Source organism: Pinus tabuliformis, chromosome 9 (genome assembly GCF_031772625.1).
Source record: "Pinus tabuliformis cultivar Carrire ecotype Pingquan chromosome 9, CPIR1, whole genome shotgun sequence".
Taxonomy (NCBI): domain Eukaryota; kingdom Viridiplantae; phylum Streptophyta; class Pinopsida; order Pinales; family Pinaceae; genus Pinus; species Pinus tabuliformis.
The window spans coordinates 537,298,361-537,306,536 of NC_142307.1; positions in this window are offsets into that span (position 1 = coordinate 537,298,361).

Sequence of the window (8,176 nt, forward strand, 5' to 3'; positions counted from 1 at the left end):
TCCCTGTAGGGTAATCTTTACCACCATTCCTCGGTTGTAATTTTTAAAACAAGCTTAATAGGAATAATTTGATAACCGGAAAGAGCAGTCACCCAACACTTTACAGGTCCTTTCACGCGTAATGTGTACCACTCGTTCCCTGATATATAGGGATACATTGTATCAAGTCTGATTTCACCATGTAAACGAATGTTTCCTTTTTCATTGTCGGGACTTGAAGTTTTTAATACTCATCCATATTTTGAGCCAACTTACCTTGACTCTCTTATGGTTAATTAACTGATTTTTTTTAATCCTTTTATTATGTCTCAGTAAAGCCCAAAATAAGAACTGATGCACAACAAGTTCTTTTCTACATCATACATAACACTTTCCACTTCCCATTTTGTAACAACATTCCATATTCAAATCATTTTTATAATCATCAAGCATAGTTATCTGCAAGTAAATGACCAATTTCACTTATGCATCTGCTCGCTATTTATACTTAGTCTCTTACATAAATTCTTATTTGCATTGATATTTATGGATATTGTTTAAAAAAAAGGAGCTTTGAATATTGCCTTAACTTTTACTTTTTCACTCCCTTCTGCAAAATATATCTATGTTCCATATATGCATTGGTCATATCTTCCTTGTGGCATAACCAAAAGGGAAGACACCTCGAGATAAATTGTTTACATACTGCTCTCCCTTACAATTCCATGATTTTGATAAACAACTCATATCGACATAGAAATGTTTTAGTCCTCCTATTATGTTATTGTATCACCACACATGTTTTACTACACTAGTCTTAGATGCATGCATGTACAATTCCTTTCCCATTTTATTTCATATTTCGCTTATGTGTATATACAAACACTCCAGTATTATATGAAACATGATTATAAATAGTCTTTATTTTGCTATATTATAATTAGGGGTTTGATAGCTGCATAACAAAATTGTTTTGATTACAACACAACCTGAGATTTTTTAACATAGGTTCAAGAGGAAATAGAAGGGGATGGAACAAACTAACTAACATGTCATGGATAGAGAGAGTAGAAACAAAAAGATCAAATTATCTATTATTTTTGATGCAAACTTTGAGGAATTTAACTAGTTAACTCAAACTGAGTCACTTGTACCTTGGAGGTCCTCCTCCTCCTCCTCGTACTCCACATGCATCACATAATATGCCTTTGCCTCACCCAATATAATGTAATTTCCTAAACCTTAGGCTCCCCAACAACAACTATCTTAGAATGATGGATGGGAGGCCAACCCTACAAGTTTTGCCTCTAGATTTTCTCATTAGCTCATTTCTTCTAATCAATTTGTGCATATTATCATTACTCATCTTCATATACAATTTTATCTATTTCATGTTACATTACTTCATGATCAAGAACACCTTGACTCCCTTGCATAATTGGCTTGGGTAAATTTCATGCATATGTTATGCCTGTACACTCCCCTTTTGAGGCTACCTCATATAATACTTTATGGACAAAGTTGGGGACCCCACTTACTTTGAAAAATTAATCAATTAAAAGAATGATCCCTCCTAAATGCCTTCTCCCAATTAAAAAGAAAATACATTTATAATGATACACAATTAGTTAATAGACAGTTTTTCCTTGCAACTACTCAAGGGAGGTTTGAAACTAAATAGAAGGTAAGAAGGGAGGATGGAAAATGCTAGTGAGAAGAGTTATGCATAAATTCTGAAAGTTGTCTTTTTTCCTCTAATTCATTATTTCTATAGTACTAGAGCTTACTTGTTATGTTGACAATGAAAATACTTTCAAGAGCGACAAGGAGAAAAGTGAGGTCATCTAATTTCTAGTTGTTTTGAAAGGCTATTGTTTATTTCTTGCATCATTTACTATTGTTAGAAGGTCTGATATTTCTTTTGTATTAATGCTAATTGGAATAATTTTGTAGAAATCATTGTTTTTCAATCTTATTGAAAGAGCTTGTGTTTCCCAACATTGTATGAATTCTGTTAAATCTTAGACATTTTAAAGTGATTTCTTGTCCCAATTTTCACATAAATTAGTCGAAACATGTTGTACTCTCATTTTATTAACAAAATTAGTATTTTTGACTACTGATATTTTTAGCATATTTTCTCCAATGAATTTTCTTTATATATTTTTTATTTTTTCTTGCAAATTTCTTTGATATCAATAACATAAAATTATTATTAAATTCACATCAGATTTTACATACATACTTGTGCAACCTATGGATAGTAGGGCATGGTTTTTTAAAAAATATGTCTGTAAATGTTGGCTGTTATTTTTTCTTGATTTCAAATTATTAACTTACACCAATAAATATAATCGTACATTCAATTTTCTTTTTGCTTATTCAACCATTGTAAACATTTTTTTTTTTTTTTTGTTGCACAAATATGCTAAACAAATTTATCTTCTTCATTGTAAATAAAAGTTGTTGTAAATAAATTGTATTATAATTCTGGGCATTAAACCCTAGGGTTAGTCCCATTATCTCACTAGCCTAGTCATATTAGAGGGTGTTAGAAACATAGCATAAAAGCTTTGCTCGTCAACAAAGGGGACTCAGATCACAACCCTGTTCTTCTAGATATCAAGCCTTTTCCCTAACAACTCACCAACCGCTTAAAATTAAATCCCTCTTGGTTGAAAGGACCTTACTGATCTATTTGAAAGAAGTAGTGATTCCAGAGAAATTTCTTTGATGAACGAATTGAGGATTGAAGAAAAAGGGTATGATGTAGTATTTAGCAATGGGAAGTCTTACCTTTAGCATTTTTCTTTAAGTTAGGTCAAGTAGATTGGTGTCAGGATCATGAGCCTCTACAAATTGGAGGTTTTTTCATGTACAACCTTGAGGATCAAGGTAGATAATTCTCATAGTAGAGATGTGGTGGTTGAATGATAGCGGGATAGAACTATCAAGATCAATCCTTGGCCAGTATCTTAGTTTCATTCTAAGTTAGTTGGTAGTTGAGATGACTAGTAGGATGATGATGGAGACTAGTTAGAGACTTCAAGCATAAGGAGAGTTTGAGCCAAGTGGGCAGAGGATTTAGTTAAGGGAGCTCAAAAGAGAGTTGAGTCTTCGGACATCAAGAAGCAGACACCCAGATACATAGGGTACATGGCACTCTCTAGTTAAGAGGGAGAAACTACAACATCAAATAACTTAACAGAGGTGAAGATAGATCCAAGTGGAGGAGGTTCTTCCAAGAAGCCCTTCCTTGCTAAGAGGGAGTGTTGAAATTGTGTTAGGTCCCTATATTACTAGTGTAGCCCCTTATTGTTATTAGTGAAACCTCCTTATTGTATTGTTGTGCCCATGTAGTCGCCATGTTGTTATTATCATGCCCCATAGAAGCCCACTATTGTTATTGTTGTGCCCCTACAATATTATTGTTATGTAGGCTCTAATTATATTGGGACCCTTTAGACTCCTATATATAGAAAGGAGGTCTTGTCATTTGTATCACCCAAGAATTATTCATTTGTGTAATGTAAAGGAGGTTTCCCCTTGAAGAGGCTAATTTTGAAGTCGTTGATCTATCTTTTCTTTTATCTTGTGAGTTGGTTGCATAACATTTGGAATGAGAGCTTTGGATTCTAGGGTTTCGCTGCTTCCAGCAAGCCATCGTGAAATTTTCGCTATAACTTGTTTTCCACGAAGTTTTAGAATTTGAAATTAAAACCCATTTGATCCAAAATCATGTTGAACCTTGTGTCCGAATTTCAGATCTTTCGTCGCTATATTTTCAAATATATGATCTAAGGAAGTTACGGTTTTTTCAGACTCCTGAATTCCATCTCAAACACGTGACCTTGGGAAAATCGTCATAACTTTCTATCTAAGCATCGGATTCAAATTTCGTAAAAAGTGACAGAAAGAAGACAGACTGTAGTTTGTTGGGTACTGTTTTCAAGGTCGAAGGTTGTTAAAATTGGCAACTAGGGTCGAAATCCATGTGGGTCATCTTATTTTTGGCAACTGATATTTTTCTTGGATCCCTCTCATCGAGAGGTGTAGGATTGATCTAAAGATCATCCGATTCCGATAAGTATTCATGGAGTTATGAATTTATTTGTGTTATAAGAAAATTCGTCAAGGTTGGCCAACAACCAAATAAACCCCATGTGCTCAACGTTTTAGTATAAATAGAGGTGGCCTTCAAGTCATTTCAACACACTTGGGATCTCTTCCTCTCTCTACTTGTCTTTGGGTTTTAATAGGAGAAGATATCCTAAGGAATAGTGTTGCCCTGATCCAGAGGGCACAAAGTCGAAATTGCTGGAAAAGCCGAAACTGTTGGAAAAGCCGGAACTGCTGGAAAAGTTGAAACTGTCGGAAAAGCCAGAAAATCTGGAAAAGCCGGAACTGCCGGAAAAGCCGGAATTGCTGAAAAAGCTGGAATAGTCTGAATTTCCGGAAAAGCTAGAACAACCGGAAAATCCAGAAAAGCCGGAATTGCCGGAAAAGTTGGAACTGCTGGAAAAGATAGAGTAGCTAGAAAATCTAGAAATGGAAGAATTTCCGGAACAGTCGAAACTACCGAAGAAGCTGGAATTTCCGATACAGCCGCAACTGCCGGGACTACCGGAACTGCCGGGAGTTGCCGTAACCACCGGAGCATCTGTCTCTGAAGGAGAGCAGCATGCAAGGGACAACTAACTAACATTGGGACAGTTGTATGGTACTTAGCAGCAAATACACCAAGCATGCAATGTTACATCTAGCATGCAAGGGACAACTAGCATACTTTCGAAGCATCTGTCTCCAAAGGAGAGCAACATGCAAGGACAACTAACTAACATTGGGGCAGTTGTATGGTACTTAACAACAAATACACAAAGCATGCAATCTTACAGCTAGCATGTAAGGGACAACTAGCATGCAACAACAAGCATTCTAAGGACAACAAGCATGCTAGGGACAACAAGCAAGCAAGGGACAACAAGCAAGCAAGATGTAGCCAACACATAGGCCAGGATGGCAACATGGTGTAGCAATGGCACGTAATGCAGTACAATGATGGGTACAATCATGATTAATGAAGAATGATGAGATGCAACATAGTGATGATGGGTGTAGCATGGTGCTGCGCAGTGAGGTGTAGCATGATGACAAAATGCAGCATAATGATAGGTGAATGAGTTACCTTGGAGAATTAGTTGAATCAGCATGTCTTCAACTGATCTCATGTATCATCTTCTTAGAGATGATCTATGCTCTTGTCTAGATAAGTCAAAGTGTTGACTTCTGTTGTAAATGTACTATCTCTCTCTCTCTCTGCTGAACTATTGAAGAACATATAAGAAGAATTGATCAAGGGTTTCCCAGATTGGGGTTTGTCCTTGGCTAGCGCCACATCTTGTGTCCTCTTGTCTTGGATTGTCTTCTGTGATTTATGTTTATGTTCTATCTGCAGTTTACTTTAATTCTCATGTGATTGCTAATCTGGAAAAGATATGGAGCTAACTGTGAAAATTGAAATAAATTTCTCTAAGCATAGAACATACCTGAAATTAACATGGTATCAAAGCTGAGGTGAAGAAAATGCCCAAGCAAGAGTGAAAGAGAAATCACCGAAGATAGTTGGGAAAGGACAAAAGGATCATTGGATTCCTCATCCCTCTTCAAATTTACCAAGGGTGAAGTCGAAGTAGAGAATATTATTAGAATGGCTCAGCGGAATATGGCCTACCTAAAGATCACTTCATTGGAAGACCGGATCTCAGGGTGGAAGGAAAGGTAGATAACTAGTTCGGCCATTATGCGAAGGAGTGTCTGAATGGTAGGGACATATCACTTGATGATGATAACAATCATTCCAGGGACATCTTCAATGATCAAAGGAATGACAGGTAATTCAGGTCATCAAGGAAATGGTCGAATCTTCATAGAAAGCAAGGAACCCTAGGTATGAAGAATCAAATGTTGTTTCTGATAAGATAAACAAGCATTATCTTGTATTGGCCCTCTCCTTCAGATTCTTTGGGAATTTGGCTTATAAATTGTAGTGCTTCAAGGCACTTCATCAGATAGATGGGTGCACTCTCTAATTTGGTAGAGATGGAAACAATCATGGGATTATACTTGGAGCTTATGCCACATATCCCGGAAAGGGCGTAGGGAATGCTAACTCTCAATTGAATAAGGGTAACTCGATTCATTTACAGAATCTCTTTTATGTACCTGATCGCAAGAAGAACCTGGTGTCCATCTCAGAAATGGAAGTCAAAGGTTTTAGGGTGGCATTCATTTATGGAAAGGTACGTGTTAAAAAATATAATGTTCAAGTTGCAGGATGGTCCATTGGGGATCATGTCAATTGACATATCACATATATAACACCGGAGGTCTACCTATGGGGCCCTACCTGATGTGAGTCAAATGGTGATAGGGATGTCTGAATTCAAGTAGAGCATGAAGGTACATGTCTGAGATGTACCGAAGGAAGGAAAATCTTATAAGGGGACCATTCCCCTCATGCAGCAGGTCCACAGGTTTGGAACAACCTGAGGAGTTTGAGATTCATGATCGGGAATCTCATGTATACAGGTGGAAGAAATCCCTCCATGGCTTGAAGAAAAACACCCCGGGCGTAGTATGAGAGGATTGATAGTTGTCTGATGAAGCTGAGATTCACTAGGAGTGAAACCGATCCAAACTGTTACCCAAAGGTTGTGGATGATAGACCTCTCATACCGGCACCTTATGAGGACAACCTATTTTTGATAGGTGCATACCCTATCATTTGCAGAAGTAAGAGGGAGTTGGATTCCGGATGTGGAACAATAAACTGCAAGCTTGTGACTACCTCAAGGATCTTAACTTTCAAAAGTTATATGGTAGTGATGTCAGACCAGATTTGGGAAATGCCTCTGAGTTTCATAAACTCATTCGTGTTGATATTCTTGGTGAACTTCCATCTGGACATATGTTTAGCAGTTAGCATGGTGAGCTCATATTTGGTTGAGCCTCACTGGATTGGTGCCAAGAATATTCTGAGATATCTTTAGGGCACAATCTCTCATGGATTGAGATACACTGCTGGAAATATGAAACTGCATGATTATTTGAATGTTGACTAGGCAAGCAATGTGGAGGATCACTAGAACACTTCTCACTGCTGGTTCTCTTTGGATTCTGCTTCGATATCATGGATGAGCAGGAAACAGAAGTCAGCTGCTATAAGCACTGCCGAGACCGAATACATAGCTACGAGTGTGATCTAGTGTGAATCTGCATGGTTGCAGAAGCTCTTAAGTGAGCTGTTTGTACACATGATGAATAACATTGTGATTCTCTGTGACAACCAGAGGAGGGATTCGATTATTGAGGAATCCTGTATTTGATGATTGCTCCAGCAGATAGACATAAGATACTGCCTTATCTGCGATATGGTAAGTCGATGAGCAAGAAGGCTCCATTGCATTGAGACTGATGTACAGGTCACTGATATTTTGTCAAAGCCCTGGGGAAAGGTCAAATATGTGACTTTCCTGAACGACTTGGAGTCGTTGAGAGACATTATTATAAAGGTCCTACATGTTGCATGCATTGAGCTCTGGGAGCTCTGGGGGGCTTGGGGTACTTACTAGAGCAACATACGACCATAGGGAAACTCACCCTCCCCTGGTGGTGTTATATGAATAGGATGATTAGTTCTTCTGTGGGCCGGGATGATTAGTTTTCTTGTGGAAACTGTGGAACAAGATTATTAGTCATTCTGTGGGTATGGATGATTAGTTCTCTCGTGGCAACTATGGAACAGGATGATTAGTTCTCCTGTGGGCCAGGATGATTTGTTCTCCGTGGTGACTATGGAACATGATGATTAGTTCTCTTGTGGGCCAGGATGATTTGTTCTCTGTGGCGACTGTGGAATGGGATGATTAGTTAACCTATGGGCTAGGATGATTAGTTCTCCATGGCATCCACTGACAGGATGATTCATTCTCCTGTTGACAGGATGATTCATTCTCCTATGGAGGCATCCTACCCATGTAGTCTAGGACTCATGGGAAGTACCTCTGATCTGATGAATGAGTAGGGAAATGAGGATAGGGACCATAGTAGTAATATATATGGACGCATCGTTGTATCTATCGTACTCCCTATGCTAGGATGACCTCCATTGATCTAGGATTAGTATGAGTGGTTTGAG